The 17,412-nt window shown below is 37.3% G+C and overlaps 1 pseudogene; it reads left to right on the top strand.

Moving 5' to 3' along the window:
* LOC124958934 (60S acidic ribosomal protein P0-like) overlaps positions 1 to 10,865 on the top strand; it is a 34,333-nt pseudogene extending 23,468 nt beyond the window's left edge.
* The last annotated feature ends 6,547 nt before the right edge of the window (positions 10,866 to 17,412 follow it).

The following is a 17,412-nucleotide window of genomic DNA, read 5'->3' as shown; positions in this document are numbered from 1 at the left end:
TAGCCCAACTAACAATTATAGGTACAAAAATTACCGATAAAAAGGAGATAGAAACAGATATACCATACATGATATTTCCATTATATATACTGCTTTATACTACTGTGTTTTTACTGCTGTCTGAAGGGAATTTAATTTTTGTGTGTGGAGGGCACTGGGATTTGAACTCAGGGGCACTCAACCACTGAGCCACATCCCCAGCCCTACTTTGTGTTTTATTTAGAGACGGGATCTCACCGAGTTGTTTAGTGCCTTGCTTTTACTGAGGTTGGTTTTGAACTCATGATCCTCCTGTCTCAACCTCCTGAGCAACTTGGATTACAGGTGTGTGCCACTGTGCCCAGCTTTAAAATGTTTTTGAATTGGCCAATGAATTACCGTGCTCCCCCTTTTCAGTGGGGGCTATGTTTCAGGACCCTCTGTGGGTACCTGAAACCACAGATAATACCAAACCCTATATATATACTATATTTTTTTCATACATAACTATGATAAACTTTTTCCTTTTCATTTAAAGAAAGCACCTTATAGTTCATCTTTGGCAGATCCAATTTATCAACCTCATTACCCTTGTGCTTTAGGGCCATTATTAAGTAAAATAAGAGTTATTTGAACACAAGCACTATGATATTGGGACAGTTGACATCATAACCAAGACAACTACTAGGTAACTGTGTTAGTCAGCTTTTCATTGCTGTGATCGATAAACCCAACATGAAGAACTTAGAGGAAAAATTTTGGCTCATGGTTTCAGAGGTTCAATTCATGCATAGTCAACTCTATAACTCTGAGCCTAAGATAAGGGAGATCATGGCTGAAGGGTGAACGTCAAAGCTGAGTAGGAAAACCTACTCAGTTCATGACAGACAAGAAGCAGACAGAGAGCATGCAAGGAACCAAGGATAATATAAACCCAAGGGTATGCCCCTAGTGACCTACTTCTTCCAGCAGTGCCCTGCATGCCTACAGTTACCACCCATTAATCCATTCAAATTAGTAAACCATCAAATGGATTAATCCACTGACTAGGTTACAGTATTCATAATCTAACAGTTTCACCTCCGAATATTCCTGCATTATCTCAGACTTGGACTTCCAGGGAACCCTTCATATTCACATCATAATAGTAACTGACAGGTTGGTAGTGTATATAATGTGGATACTCTGGATACAAAGGGATGGTTCATATCCTGGGTCAGTTGGAAAAGGACAGCATAAGATTTCAACATGCTATTCAGGATAGTATGCAGTTTTTAAAATTTATAAATTATTCACTTCTGGAAATTTCTATGTAATATTTTCAGACTGTGGTCAACTATGAGTAACTGAAACTATGGAAAATGAAACAGAGAATTAGGGAGGACTAACTTTAATCTGCCTTATTTTATCTTGAAATCTGGAGGTTGAGGGAAGTTGAATGACGATCATTCATTCATTCATTCATTCATGCATACATTCACTGAACAAGTAACTTTTGAACCCTGTACTCAAAAGTAACAATCTCTGTGTGAAGAACTGGGAAATAAAGGACAAACCAAACCTCAAGCAGTATCTAGTGTGCAGTACTTACAGTCTAGTGAGAAGACACAGAAATTGCCTGCACAAATATATTACAACTATGAGGAAATGCCCAAAAGGAGCTATGTGAAGCTATGCAGAAGATGAAAAAATTATGTTCTCAGAGTTCAAGAAAGTGTCCACAAGGCAAAGGCATACAAGTAGAAGTTTGGAAGGTTTTTTCTCATCCCCTAGCCTCAATGAGTAAGGCCTCAGAGCCATGTGTAAAGAGCATGAAGTTTGGGATCAGACAGTCCTGGGTTACTAGTTATGGAATTTAAGGTAAGTTATCTCCCTTAAACTTCGTTTCCTTTTTTGGATCATTAAAGTGACAATAATCTCCTCTTCTCTGATTTATCATAAGGATAAAGTTTAAAGGAAAATGCTCGGTAAAAGATGCTCCATTCTTAAGAACAAACAAACCTCTGCCATAACTCAGTTGTCTAGACAAGTGCCACTCTTGTAGCATGGGAATTTTCCTGGATTTCTCTTGCCTTTCCATTGAAATATAGTGACCAACTTTAAACATGTACTGATTATTCACTGTGCGCGATACAAACTCCTAATGTTCATCAAAGAACAGGACCAAGATCAAGGCCATGAAGGACCATCCCTTTTATTCTTGTATCATCCAGAGTGTCCTTGAATAATATCTGTGGTATTGCAATTATTTGTCTTCTTCAAAAGAGGATAGAATTAAAAAATTATTCAGTACTTTTGCAAATATCTACAAATTGGATTTTATAAATCTACTGAGAGGGACTGGGACAGTGGCAGAATGCTTACCTAGCATGTGTGAGGTACTGGGCTCGATCCTTAGCACCACATAAAAATAAGTAAGTTAATAAAAAAGTAACATAATTTTTAAAATCCACATAATTAAAAATTATTTTCAACAATCTTATTGAGAATTTGTGCAAAAAAAATTTTTGTGCTAGACTCTGTAAAGAAGTGAATGAATATTGGGAGATTTGTTTTAAAATAATATCCTCTTAATATATTGAGAACCCCTAGAAAACTTACTATATTGAAAATGGTCAACATAACCATTTGATAATTTTCTAATTATGAGTAACTCATCAACAAAATGCTAGACATATCTATCTTCAATGCCATAGGAGATCTAACCCATCTTTCCATCAAACTGCTCCTTATACCCAATTCCACCAAATGACACTACTTGAGGGTCATCCCAGAGTCTAGTTGGCCATAATCCCTACATCTAATTGATAACTAATGCTGAAGATAAGATCTTCTTCTTCTTCTTCTTTTTTTTTTTTTTTTTTTTTTTTGCGGTGCTGGGGATCGAACCCAGGGCCTTGTGCTTGCAAGGCAAGCACTCTACCAACTGAGCTATCTCCCCAGCCCGATAAGATCTATTTGATATTATTTAGTTTGAGCCCTTCTCGATTTTAGTTTTTTACCGTAATAGACTACTCACCCAACTACTAGTCTTTCTCCCCACCCCCTGTTTAATTCTACTTAGATTACCTCATATAGTTTGCTGAGTGATCTAACAAGAAAATGTGATCACAGAATATGGAGGTAGAGTATCTTCCATCCCCAAAGGTAACCTGGTCCCTGGAACACTTGACTATGTTACATTACATGCCAAAATGATTATGGTTTCAGATTTTAAGATGGGGAGATTTTCCGGGGATATCTAAGTGGACCCAATTTAATCACATGAATCTTTAAGCAGAGCATTTTCTCTAGCTGGAGTCACAGAGATAGAGAGTGAAGGAGGAAGAAGAGATGCAGCAGAAGGGGAAAACAGAGGGATACCAAGTGAGATTCAGGGTGTCTCCACCAGTTCTGAGATGGGGGGTCCTTTTGCATGAATATAGAGAGGCTCTGGGAGTTAAGGGTGATGCCCAGATGGCTGCCAGCAGGAAGCGAGACTTCAGTGCTATAACCACAAGGGACTGGATTCTGTGGAAAACCTGAATGACCCTAGGAATAGAGTCTTCCCTAGAGGCTCCAGTAAGAAACAGTCCTGCAGACACCTTATTTTAGTCCAGGTGTCAAACTTTTCTCTAATAGATATTGTTTTACATTGTGGTAACTTGTTATGGCAACAATGAAAAATTAATACATAAGGCTCCAATGCTCAAAATTAATCAATGGCTCTGGTCTCCCAAGGATAAAATCTAAGCTCCTTAGCATAGTTCAAAATCTTATTTTTTCTGTTCCCAACCTAGCTTGCTCTCTGACATTACCTCTCTCCCATCCTTCCCTTCTCTTTTCCTCCTTATATCCCCATTCTCAGAATGCATGTTATTCTCTCACCTTCTGAATGTGTCAAATTGGCAGACTTCAATTCATTATTCATGTCCTAAACCCAGAGGCTATCTCCTCTGTGAAGACTTCATTGACTTTAGCAGCTTTTCTTTCATTCACTCAATACTTATTGAGCACCTACTAAGTGCTAGATACTGTTTTAGGTGCTGTGAGCAGGATACAAGCCCAGTTTTCTCATGGAGCTTTCCAGTCTACTCCCTAGCAAGGAGAAGAATAGTAACATTAAATAAATAAGAAATTAAATACATGATTAAGATAATTTCACACAGTGATAAGCACTGTGGAGAAAATGAATAGTGCAGCATAAGAATGTTTTGTTGAAAGAGAAGCTGCATTCCAAGAAAAGCTACACTAGGAAAGGTGGTCAGATAAGGTTTGAAGGCAGATCTGTAGGTTAAGAATGAGTTGGCTACATAGGGGAGCTGTAGAGGTCTAGCCCAGGCAACTCCATGAAAAGTTATTAGAGCTTGGAATGTCCCAAGATAAGAGATGTCAGCCTAGTGGGAGTGTAACATGGAGGAGAATTATGGACTAAGATGAGGCCAGAGAGATAAAGATAGAGGTCAACATACAGGGATGTAGGTAAAGAGGATAGATTTTATATTGAGTGCTAAGGAAAGCCACTGGGAAGGTTGTGAGTAATGTGTTGTGATTGACACATAAGGGCATCCCTCTAGCTGCCCTATGGAGAATGGACTACAGAAGAGTGATCATAGCAGCATAAAAAGCTATGATAGGGCCTACAGGACAGGGCTAGGAGAGCCAGAACTGGGAAAGGACACAGCAGAGATGGAGCAGAGCTCACAGACTGAAGAGAGATCCTGGCCTGATGCAGTGGCACAAGACTGTAATCCTAGTGGCTCCAAGGCTGAGACAGGAGGATCCAGATTTCAAAGCCAGCCTCAGCAACAGTGAGACACTAAGCAACTCAGTGAGACCCTGTCTCTAAATAAAATGCAAAATAGGGCTGGGGATGTGACTCAGTGGTGGAATGCCTCTGAGTTCAATCTCTGGTACCAAAAAACAAAACAAACACACACACACACACACACACACACACACACACACACAAAAAAAAAAAAAAAAAAAGAGGAGAGACAGAGAGAGATCCTGGATTGAAATCAAGAGCATTTGCTGACAGATGAGCCTGGAGGTAAAATCTATTAAATGTTCCTTAGTCCTAATCCTTCTTGATTTTTGGATTCCTTTCCTTGGAGCTGACTCTAGGTTTTAGCTTGAGCTACTGGGTGGATTTACTAAACCAGGGAGAGGAACAGGTCTAGGATGAAAAACCAAGAACTCTGTTTATACTGTATTAAGTTTATGCCTGTTAGACATCAAAGAGGAGATGTCAGACAGTTTTCTGTATGTGGCTGGAACAGGAGAGAGGTCAAGGATGGAAATGTGAGACTTGAAGTTATCAGCACACAGATGGTAGTTTGACCTCGGGGCTCTTTCCCATGCTCTCACTGCACTTTGTAGACCCCCATCTCAGCACTCTCCTGCTGCCTCCCAATTTTCTCCTTGTATGGGTGTCTTCCATCTCTGTAATTCTTTGAGGCAAGAATTGTGTGCTGTCTTTATTCTCCTTTCTGTATAATCGGTGCCTACTATATGGTAGTATTCAATAAATAACTGTTGAAAAAAAAATTGAAATGTTGGGGGACTGAAGATGTAGCTCAGTGATAGAGCACTTGCTGAGCGTGCAGAAAGCCTGGGTTCTACCCCCAGCACTGAAAAAATTGTTGGAAGAACAATGATCATGGTAGCCACTGAGAGTTTGTTAAAGGATAGACACCCATTGTTTAGTGGGATCCTATTTTGAATTAGATACATACTTATAAACACACACACATATATTTTCATATAGGCACATATATGCACATGTATAGGAAAGGGTCTGAAGTATGCAATTATTTTCAGTGGTTACCCTGGGAGAAGGAGCAGGGAGGATGAGAGAGGAACTTTAATTTGTATATTTTATTGTTTTAAATTTTTTAGTGAGCAGTTCATCCTTTTTGTACATTTGTAATTTTTAAATCAATGAAAATAAACAAAAGGAAATAGAAAACTGAAGCATTCTTTCCTCATGGAAGGAGAACTTTGATATTCTACTTCATGTAACAAAGAACACTGAAAACAGAAACAGATGTCCTTCATTCAAGCATGGAGAAGAAAGCAAAAGTAGGAGAACTGTTTAAGAAAGGAAGAGTTTAAAACAAAATGAACCTCTTAGAATTTAATGTACACAAGCACATATGGCTTCCATTGTTTTGTTAATCATTTTACAAAGGTAAAGGAGAAGAGAAATAGCTTCCTCATTTTACCACTATGAACATATTTTTGATAACCTCAAATGTATGACCAAATAGAAAGTGTCCAAGGAAAGATAGATAAAACAAACAAAATATTGGAAAGCTTTTCTCAAGTAGACCAAGTTATTTGTGATTGAAATAAGAAAACTTTAGGTTGCACTCTGTGAAACTCTCATTTTTCTGAATCAAAAATGGTAGTAAACCAGTTTTATAAGGTTCAACCAAACATATGAGGGTTTCTAAACTATACATACCTTTGAAAAAATAGCAAAGATAAATAAATAAATAAAGTTCAAGTTTTGTTTTTAATCATCTTTTTTTAATATTCCATAAAGCTTTATGGGACAAACCTGACAACTCATTTTGTTTTCCAGACAAGGAAACAACTTTTTTTTTTTCTTTTTTGTACTAGGGATTGAACCCAGGGGCACTTAACCACTGAGCCACATCCCCAGCCCTTTTTGTATATTTTGTTTAGAGGACAGGGTCTCACTAAGTTGTTTAGGGCCTCACTTAGTTGCTAAGATTGACTTTGAACCTGCTATCCTCCTGCCTCAGCCTCCCAGGCTGCTGGGATTATAGGCATGTGCCACTGTGCCTGGCTGGGAAACAGATTTTTATAATAAATTCCAAGTGTAAACGTTGATACTTAAGGGGACCATTCAGATAACCTTTGTACTTTATTAGTGTTTAAAGCAGAAAAGAAGAAAACAACTAAAACCAAATCCTTTCATGAAATACTAGTGTTCACTGAAGAGAGAGCTGGGTTCCATACTCAGCACTGAAAAAAAAAATGTTGAAAAATAATGAAATAATGATCATGGCCATCTTTGAGAGCTTGCTATAGTTTAGATACCCACCAGGTTAGTATGATACTATTTTAAATTTTATGCACACACACACACATTTTCACACATATATTTTCCACTGACAGCTAAACTTTGTGACAATCTCAAAATAAAGATTATCAAAATTCAGACTTTTAAATCTAAATTCATTTTTAGGATCAAAGGAAAACAAAGACCTACTTCACTGTAGACAGATATGTCTTAACAGCATACCAATAACAGATACTTCCTTTAGAGTGAAAATATATCTTGAGAAAAGGGAACTTTTGCACATTGTTGTGGAAAAGTAAATTAGTACTGTCACTGTGGAGAATACTATGGCTGTTCCTCAAAAGAAAAAAAATAGATCTATCATATGATCCAATTATCCCATGACTCCAAAGGAAATGCAATTGGCATATCAAAGAGATACATGCATGCCCATGTTTATTGCTGTAGTATTTATAATAGCTAAGATAGGTATTCAGCCTAATTGCCCATCGACAAATGAATGGATAAAGAAAATGTAGTGTATGTATACACAATGGAATATTATTCAGTCATAGAAAAGAATGATATCCTGCTAAGTGAAATAAGCTGAGCCCAAAAAACCAAAGGCCAAATGTTTTCCCTGATAAGTGGAGAATGATATATAATGGGGGTGGGGAGTGGGGAATGAGAGAATAATGGGGGAACTTTAGAATATGTAGAAGGAAATGAGAGGGGGGTATATGAAAAATGGTAGAATGAGACAGACATCATTATCCTATGTACATATATGATTACACGAATGGTATGAATCTACATTGTGTACAACCATAGAAACGAAATATGTACCCCATTTGTGTACAATGAAACAAAATGCAGTCTCTAAAAAATTAAAAGCTAAATAAAAATAATAATAAAAAAATGATATTCTATCATTTGTAGAAAAATGGATGAAACTGGAGGACATTAAGGAACATAAATCAGAAACAGAAAGACCACATGCTCTTTCATATGTGGATGCTTAAAAAAAAAAAGTTGAACTAAATGTAGAATAGTGGTTAATAGAAGGGTGAAGGAAAAGAAGGGTAGAGGGAGTTTGCAAGACAGCAGTTACATAGAATAAGTTGAGGTGTGCTACGGCACAGCAGGGGACTATGGAGCACAATAACCTATTGTATCTTTTATGAAGAACTAGAAGAGAGGAGCTTGCAGGCTCCAAACACAAAGTAGTTATAAGGAGATGGAAACCTTAATTATCCTGATTTGATCAAAACATATTGTATATGTGTACGGAAATATCACATTGGACCTGTAAATATGTATAATTAGAAAACTAATTAATGAAAAATACATTATCGAACAATAAAAGAAAATAAAAACAGAGAAAAGAATTTTCCTAATACTGCAATCCTTAATTTGTTGCTCAAAGTATATGATTCTACCTAGAAATTCATTTAAAAAGTTTCACCTTCAAAAAAATGAAAAACTTCAAATATGGATTAGTTTGTTTCGTTAAAGTTAAGACCTCACCAAAAAGAAATTTCTATATCTTGAAGCACAAACAATAACCATTGTCTTCTTTTATTTTTTTTAGTTGTAGATGGATACAGTAACTTTATTTTATTTATTTATTTTTATGTGGTGCTGAGCATGGAATCCATTGCCTCACACTTGCTAGACAAGTGCTCTACCACTGAGCTAAAACCCCAGCCTTATTTTAATATCAGAAAAATGTCCATCAACAAAGGTCCTATCCTAATAAAGGATTTTTTCAATGTAAATATATATATAACAGATATATATTCAAAATTGTAGGAAAAAAAGAAAGAGGAAGGAAGATGGATGGAAGGTAAAGAAAGGAAAGGTAGAGGGAGTTATTCTAATTCTACAGGATTATTTCAAGAAATTGGTGAGTAGAATGTACCATTGAACTTCATGATGAACTAGAATCTGGTAAGGGCTTAAAACTATGCTCTATCCACTTCTTTCCTCTGTGGCACTATATATTCTGTCTTCTCTTTCTCTGCACTTTCATTTCATTCTTTTCCGATGACCACTTTCCTCTGTGTTTTTCATCTCGGCAAGAGATTGCTACCTGGGTTCAGGTACTAGCTAAGAGTGAGTAGCATTTGCATTTCTGAATGTAAAATTCTAAATTCTTGGGAAGAATGAATCTAGTTAGCTTAGATTGATGTGTTTATTTCTCATGCAATAAATTGTGACTGAAAGCCTACAGACTATGCAGTCTGGCTGTAGGAGTATGCTCCTGTGAGTGGGATGACAGTACTTTGTGAATGTGGTGATTTTATCTAGTATTTATCATGAACTGGATAAATGCTCCCTCAATTACCTAACAATATTCCAATCCAAAAATTCTGTCTGCATTTTCAGACTCACAATACTTTCATCCACAAAACATTCTGAAATGTGAGGCTTTGCATATGTGATTAAGAATGGTTAGATGGGAAAATTATCATGGATTCATCATGTACCACCTAAATATCATAAGAGTCCTTACAAGAGGAAGGAGAAGGAGATTGTACTGCACAGAGAAGGCCATGTGATGGTAAAGCAGAGGTTGGAGTGGCCCACCCCAGAGGAAGAGGGAGGAACCAGAGGCCAAGGAATACAGGAGCCACTTAATGTGCAAAAGGAAACAGATTCTCTGTTGGAGCTTCCTGAAGGAACCAACCGTGCCAATACCTTAATTTATGTCCAGGGAGACTAACTTTGGAGTTCTGACTTCTAGAAGTATAAGAGAAGAAATGTGTGTTGCCAAGTTTGTGATGGTTTGTTGCCGCAAACCATAAGAAGCTGATATAATAGCATGTAAAAGTCATTGTTAGTGCTGGCATTGAAACTAGTGCTGAGTATTTTCTCGTCAGGCATCCTCTTGAGAGTGACATGTCTTTGAACCCTGCATGGCAATCCCTTGCCTTGATGCTTAGGGAAGATAGGCAACCTGAAAGTCCTACTACTTCCTTAAGATCATCCAACTTTTGAATGATTATCCCAAATACTTCATTGTGGGAGCCAATGAAGTGGGCTCCACACAGATGCAGCAGATCTGCATGTTCCACCAATGGAAGGCAGTGATGCTGAGGGGTAAGAACACCATGAAGTTCAAGGCCATTCCAGGGCAACTGAGAATCAAGCCCAAATCTGGGAAACTGTTCCCTCACAGTTGGGCGAAACTGGGTTTGCCATTCACCAAGGAGGATCTCACTGAGATCAAGCACATTCTGCTGGCCAAAAAGGAGCCTGCTGCCACCCAAGTTGATGCAATTGTCTCATTTGAAATCACTGTGAAATTCCAAAACACTGATCTGGAACCTGAGAAGACCTTCTTCTTCCAGGTTTTGGGCATCACCACTAAAATCTCCAGGGGCATCATTGAAATCCTGAATGATATGCAGCTGCTAAGTGGGACCTATTAAAGCCATCTTCGGAACATGCTGAAGACTTCCCCTCACCTCCACCCCAACTTCTCCTTTGGGCTGATCAGACAACAAGTGTTTGATACTGGCAGCATCTACAATCCTGAAGCTTAAATTCCAAAGAAAACTGCACTCTGCTTCCTGGTGGCCATCTGCATTGTTGGCCACCAGGCCAATATTTGTCTGCAGATTTGTTACCCAGCTATTGCCTCTGTGCCCCATTCTCTCAACAGTGTGTATAAATGAGTCCTGGCTTTGTCTGTGGGGACTTGCTGAAATGATGGAGTGCTTCTCAGCCTCTGCATTTGTGGCTGCAGGCCCCAGGGCCATTACCCTGTTGCTGCTCCTGCTATTGCCCTAGTCAAGGTTGAAGCCATGAAAAGCTGGAGGAGTTGGACAAGAATATGGGATTTGGTTTCTGGCTAATCACCAAAAAGTAATGAACTCTGCAATTTTTATTTTTAAACAAGGAAATAATATGACTTACCTCTCTTAAAAGTAAAAAACTAGTACTGATCCATGGTTTCCTTTCCTTTGATACAGGATAGTCTTTGTTGTAAGGAAATTTAATATATGTATCTATAATTTTGTGAAGAATTTGTTTGTATGTAAACTCTCTATGGTTTATGGACTCTGTCATACATTTTCTTTTTCTTTTGAGAATAGCACATCCAACATCATTTATTGATTCATTCAACAAATATACTGAACACTTCCTCTGTGCTAAATATTCAGTTAACAGATATTTATGGACTATCAGCCCTGTGGTGTGCTTCTTGTTGGGATATCATGGATGAGTGGCAGGCATGGTCCATGCCCTCATTAGTCTAGCAAGGAAGAATGATCATTAAGTCAATTATTACAGTGAAGTCTGAGGTGTGTTATGATTTGAAGAAACAAAGGATGTTACGAAAATGTATAGTGGGCAACTCACCGAATCTGGAATGGAATGGTCAGGGAAGGCCTCCCAGAGATCACGGTTGAGCAACCTGGCCTGCGTGGGGCATAGGAATACAGGGATGAAATGACCTGCCCTCAGAAAGCTTACAGTTTAGTAGACATCTAAGCCATGTAAGCTAGCAACCTCACCTCAATCTAAGAGCGAGGAAGGAGGAGTATATAAGAAGTGCAGAAGAAAGAGGCCCTGAGGAGATCTGTACTGGGACAATAAAAAAGACAATCTCTCTGAATGGAATCTTGGAGAAGTGTAGACTTTGGTCTGGGGTTCAAGGGAGGAGGGAGATGTTCTAGAATGAGGGAACAGTGCCACACTGCAGGGTATGTCTAATGGGCAGGGATTAGCTATAGGTAGCAACTTATCCCTTTTTTTTGTTTTTGTACTCCATTTATTAGAAGATTTTTAATAATATTTGGAATAGCATGAATCCACTATTTAATTGTAATTTTTCTGAATCTAAATACAAATGAAATATATCTTTTTAAAAATTTTTTCTTTATTTTTTTTCACACATGTATATAGGGTAATAATGTCTGTCTCATTCTACCATTCTTCCCATCCTCACTGCCCCAACTCTCCCCTCACTCCCTTCTGTGTGATCCAAAGTTCCTTCATTCTTCCCTACTCACCCTTCACTATGGATCAGCATCTTCTTATCAGAGAAAACATTCAACCTTTGGTTTTATGGGATTGGCTTATTTCACTTAGCATAATATTCTCTAGTTCCATTCATTTACCTGCAAATGCCATAATTTCATTCTTCTTTAAGGCTAATAATATTCTATTGTGTATTGTAATACATTTTCTTTGTCCATTCATCTGTTGAAGGGCATCTAGGTTGGTTCCATATTGTGAATTGAGTTGCTATAAACATCGATGTGGCTGCATGATTGTAGTATGCTAATTTTAAATCCTTTGGGTATAAACTAAGAAGTGGGATAGCTGGGTCAAATGGTGGTTCCATTCCAAGCTTTCTTAGGTATCTCCATACTGCTTTCCAAAGTGGTTGCACCAATCTGCAGTCCCACCAGCAATGTATGAGCATACTTTTTCCCCACATCCTTGCCAACAATTATTATTGTTTATATTCTTGATATTTGCCATTCTGACTGGAATGAGATGAAATCTTAGTTTTGATTTCTACTTCTTTAATTGCAAGATATGATGAACATTTTTTCATGTTTGTTAATTGATCATATTTCTTCTTCTGTGAAGTGTCTGTTCAGTTCCTTAGCCAATTTATTGATTGGATTATTTGGTTTTTGGTGTTAAGGTTTTTGAGTTCTTTATATATCCTGGATTTTAGTGCTCTATAAAAACTGGAATAAGACAGGGATGCCCTCTTTCACCACTTCTATTCAACATCGTCCTTGAAACTCTAGCCAGAGCAATCAGACAGACCAAAGAAATTAAAGGGATACACATAGGAAAAGAAGAACTCAAACTATCACTATTTGCCAATGACATGATTCTATACTTAGAAGATCCAAAAAATTCCACCAGAAAACTTCTAGAACTCATAAATGAATTCAGCAAAGTAGCAGGATATAAAATTAACACTCATAAATCTAATGCATTTCTAATTCATAAGTGATGAATCGTCTGAAAGAGAAATTAGTAAAACTATCCCATTTGCAATAGCCTCAAAAAAAAAAAAAACTTGGGAATCAATCTAACAAAAGAGGTGAAAGACCTCTACGATGAAAACTACAGAACATTAAAGAAAGAAATTAAAGAAAACCTTAGAAGATGGAAAGATCTCCCATGTTCTTGGATAGGCACGATTAATATTGTCAAAATGGCCCTACTACCAAAGGTGCTACACAGATTCAATGCAATTCTTATTAAAATCCCAATAACATTTTTCATAGAACTAGAAAAAGCTACCATGAATCATTTGGAAAAGTAAGAGACCCAGAATAGCCAAAGCAATCCTTAGCAAGAAGAGTGAAGCAGGAGGCATCACACTATCAGACCTCAAACTATACTACAGGGCAATAGTAACAAAAATGGCATGGTATTGGCACCAAAATAGACATGTAGACCAAAAAAATAGAAAACACAGAGAAAAGCCCACATAAATACAGTTATCTCATATTAGACAAAGGTGCCAAAAATGTACAATGGAGAAAATGGCCTCTTCAACAAATGGTGCTGGGAAACTGGAAATCCATACATAACAAATGAAATTATACCTATATCTCTCACCCTGCACAAAAATCAACTTAAAGTGGATCAAAGACTTAAGCACTATAGCTGAGACCCTGTGCCTAATAGAAGAAAAAGTAGGCCCAAATCTTCATCATATTGGCTTAGGACCTGACTTCTTTACAAGACTCCTGAAGTGGAAGAAGTAAAATTAAGAATCAATAAATGGGATGGATACAAACTAAAAAGCTTCTTTGCAGCAAAGGAAACAATGAATAATGTGAAGAGAGAGCCTACAGAATGGGAAGAAATCTTTACTTATCACTTTTATCATAAACATTTGGTCATGAACATTTTCAAACAAAGCTGAATGCATATTATAGTAATATTCATATGCTTTCCACATCCTATCATTAATATTTCTATTCTATTTGGTAATATATCTATCCAAATTTCCAGATGTTATAAAAGACATGTATGTGCCCTTAGAATAATTTTAGACTATAATAAATTACATTTTTGTGGTTATTTTCAATGTTGAACTCTTAGCAAAATCAGAGGTTATAGTACAATGGTTTTTCTTTTCTTTCTTTTTTCTTTTTTTTTTTTTGGTGAGGTTGGGAATCAAATCCCAGGGTTTCACACATGCTAAGCATGCATTCTACCATTGAGCTACATTCCTAGCCCCATATATAAATTTTTAAATAAAATTTCAAATAAAGCAGTTAAGGGTATATTTGTGGGATTAAATAAACAAAAAACACTATTATAGAAAAATATAATCCATAGACTTTAAAATGTTTTCATCTATCAAGAAGGTGCTTTTTGTTTTCATTTTGTTATGGTAACTGTGAAAGGATTTGTACTGATTAGGAATAATAGGTTTGTGATTTAAATTACAGTTGGCAGTTTAAATTCCCCCATTGAACTGATAATTGGATTTCCAGCTTCTAGATTTTTATGAAGGTTAGGCTATCAAGCATTCTTAGGATTTTTAGTTTTATACACTCCTTATGGTAATTTAAGTATGCTAGTAAGAATCTGTTATGAATATGTATTATAAACATGAAGAAAATGGAAAGATGTGCTGAGAAATAATCTCACTCTTAAAAATACATGCTTTGCTAATGCATATTCCAGGTGAGAAGGCTTTTAAAAAAAGGCATTTCTGGGAACAATATGAGGTCTAATTTGGAATCATGCCTTAGTTTAGTGGTTCTAAACCTCACTGCTCATAAGAATTACCTGTAGAACTTACAAAATTGAATATCTGGTTTGATCCCCCAAATTCTAACCAGTATGCCTAGGGGGGGATCCTAGAATCTCCATTTCTGGCAAAGGATGAAAACAGTGCAATAGGATACTTTCAAGACAATACTGAGCAACTTCTTATTTTGTGTCACGCAGATTTAGCTGAGCACTTCGTAGGATATCTCCCTAGTCCATTTGGACAAGATATTAGTGACTTTTAATTAAGGAGTTATATTAATATTAACTATATGGGGGCAGGTTATTTGAATTAATTCTTTTGCAAAAGACACCTTAAAGTGCTGGATGAAATAAATTTTAAAATATTCTTATTTAGGTAAGAAATTATCAGAACAAAATTGAAGTGAAGTCAGGAATCCTAAGGAGAGCTGAGAACCAAAGTTATCTGTATGCCTTGAGGGTAGTTACTGAAAGGGAACATTTTGAGGGACAGTTGTCAAAGTTTTGGCTCATGGGACATATGATATAGGAAAATCTCCCAAGAAAGCTGGGACTGAAAAGGGTCAAACCGCAGGGTAAGACAATTTGGAAAGAAGTCCCTCCACCCGTCACCCTCAAAGTGCCTGGGTTCTGCAAGGTTGGAGAAGAGGACATTTCTAGGAAAAACTGAAACCACAAGCTGGTGTTTATGTTGTTTTTCAGTCCAAATCTATGTCACCTGGGTGGTAACAAAAATCTCAAGGCATGAATTTAGTTTAGAATAGTTCTAAGAGTAGAAAACTCTTTGTTTATCTGACAAAGATAAATGTAAATCCTCTCTGGTAGAGGATCTCTTCATCTTAGGCCTTAAAAAGTGTTGTACATAACTTTTCCAAGGAAAGTGAGTGTAACAGATTGCCACAGTGACCCCATTCCTTATTTCTCTTCAATGTTACATAGCCATGTAACTTTGCAGTGTACTCCTGCCCCTCCCCTTAACATTGGGCTCAGTTATTCAACTTGCCTTTGTTATTAGGTGATTTTTCAGATAAGATACAAGCAGAAGCTTGAGATGGGCTTGTTCACTGGAGTTTATTTTGTACCTTTGCCATAGTCAGCCCAAGCTATCTTGCTAGCAGCTCTGAAAAAAATTAAGATGGGCCTAAACAGATCTTTTTATCTGAACAAAAAGACCTTTAAGAATACACTTTGATGAGAGAAAGCTTTCAATGTTCAACATCTCTAGTAATAAGAGAAATGCAAATCAAAACCACCCTAAGATTCCATCTCACCCCAATTAGAATGGTGATTATCAAGAATACAAGCAACAACAGGTGTTGGCGAGGATGTGGGGAGAAAGGTACACTCTTACCTTGCTGGTGGGGCTGCAAATTAGTGCAGCCACTCTGGAAAGCAGTGTGGAGATTCCTTAGAAAACTTGGAATGGAACCACCATTTGACCCAGCTATCCCATTCCTTGGCCTATACCCAAAGGACTTAAAATCAGCATATTACAGAGATACAGCCACATCAATGTTCATAGCTGCTCAGTTCACAATAGCCAGATTGTGGAACCAACCTAGATGTCCTTCAATTGATGAATGGATAAAGAAAATGTGGTATATATATATACAATGGAATATTACTCCGCAATGAAGAATGATAAAATTATGGCATTTGCAGGCAAATGGATGAAACTGGAGAATATCATGCTAAGTGAGATAAGCCAATCTCAAAAAACCAAAGGAAGAATGATATCGCTAATAAGTGGATGATGACACATAATGGGGGGTGGGAAGGGTTAGTGTTGGGGTTGGAGTTGGGTTTAGGGAGGGGGGCAGGAATGGAGGAAGGAAGGATTGTATAGATGAAGGGGAGGGGTGGAAGGGGAGGGGGGAAGGGAAAAAATGGCAGAATGAATCAAACAACATTACCCTATGTAAATTTATGATTACACAAATGGTATGCCTTTACGCCATGTACAAACAGAGAAACAACATGTATCCCATTTGTTTACAATAAAAAAAAAGAAAAAAAAGAATATTTGGGAATGTTTGGAATTAATAAAAGTATGAAAAGTAAAAAAAAAAAAAAAAAAAGAATACACTTTGAGGTACACTTGTCCCACAGTAGACTGACATGCTCAAAGTAGTAGCAAGGAAGTCTATAGACAGAGACACGTTTCAAAAAGTCACCTTGGATGTGTATTTTGGTAAATAGAGCTATTTGGAATTAAATACATTAGAAAACCTACAAAAATTTTGAGAGAGTTATACTAACCAAAGCACTGCCAACCACTGCCAGTCTGAACCTGAACTGAAACTGTTCAAAATAATGGAGCAGAGAAAATCTTCTGGCTCGCAACTTTCTTTAGGCAGGGAGTAGGTTAAGAAAGTGACCCAAAGATATTTCCCAATGCTTTCTGCAGAAATGACCAAGGAACAGAAGGAAAATCAGAGACATTTCAGAGGGAGATCCAGGAAGTATGGAGAAAAAATAAATTGGGGGACCTCTTGCAGGAAGCCAAAACAGGGCTTACTCAAGGAACATTCTCCACCTTCAGAGGAACGGAACCTGCAACATTTGCCCAGCAGAATTTCAGAATTATTATGAACTAGTGAATGCCATTCTTTCCAATTTTGAATGGGAAAGTCTATTGCAATTATTCTACCTGTTCAGTATTGTTGGATTTG

Source organism: Sciurus carolinensis, chromosome 1 (genome assembly GCF_902686445.1).
Source record: "Sciurus carolinensis chromosome 1, mSciCar1.2, whole genome shotgun sequence".
Lineage (NCBI taxonomy): Eukaryota > Metazoa > Chordata > Mammalia > Rodentia > Sciuridae > Sciurus > Sciurus carolinensis.
Note: the sequence above shows the minus strand (reverse complement) of the source record. Positions and strands in the feature narration are given on the sequence as shown.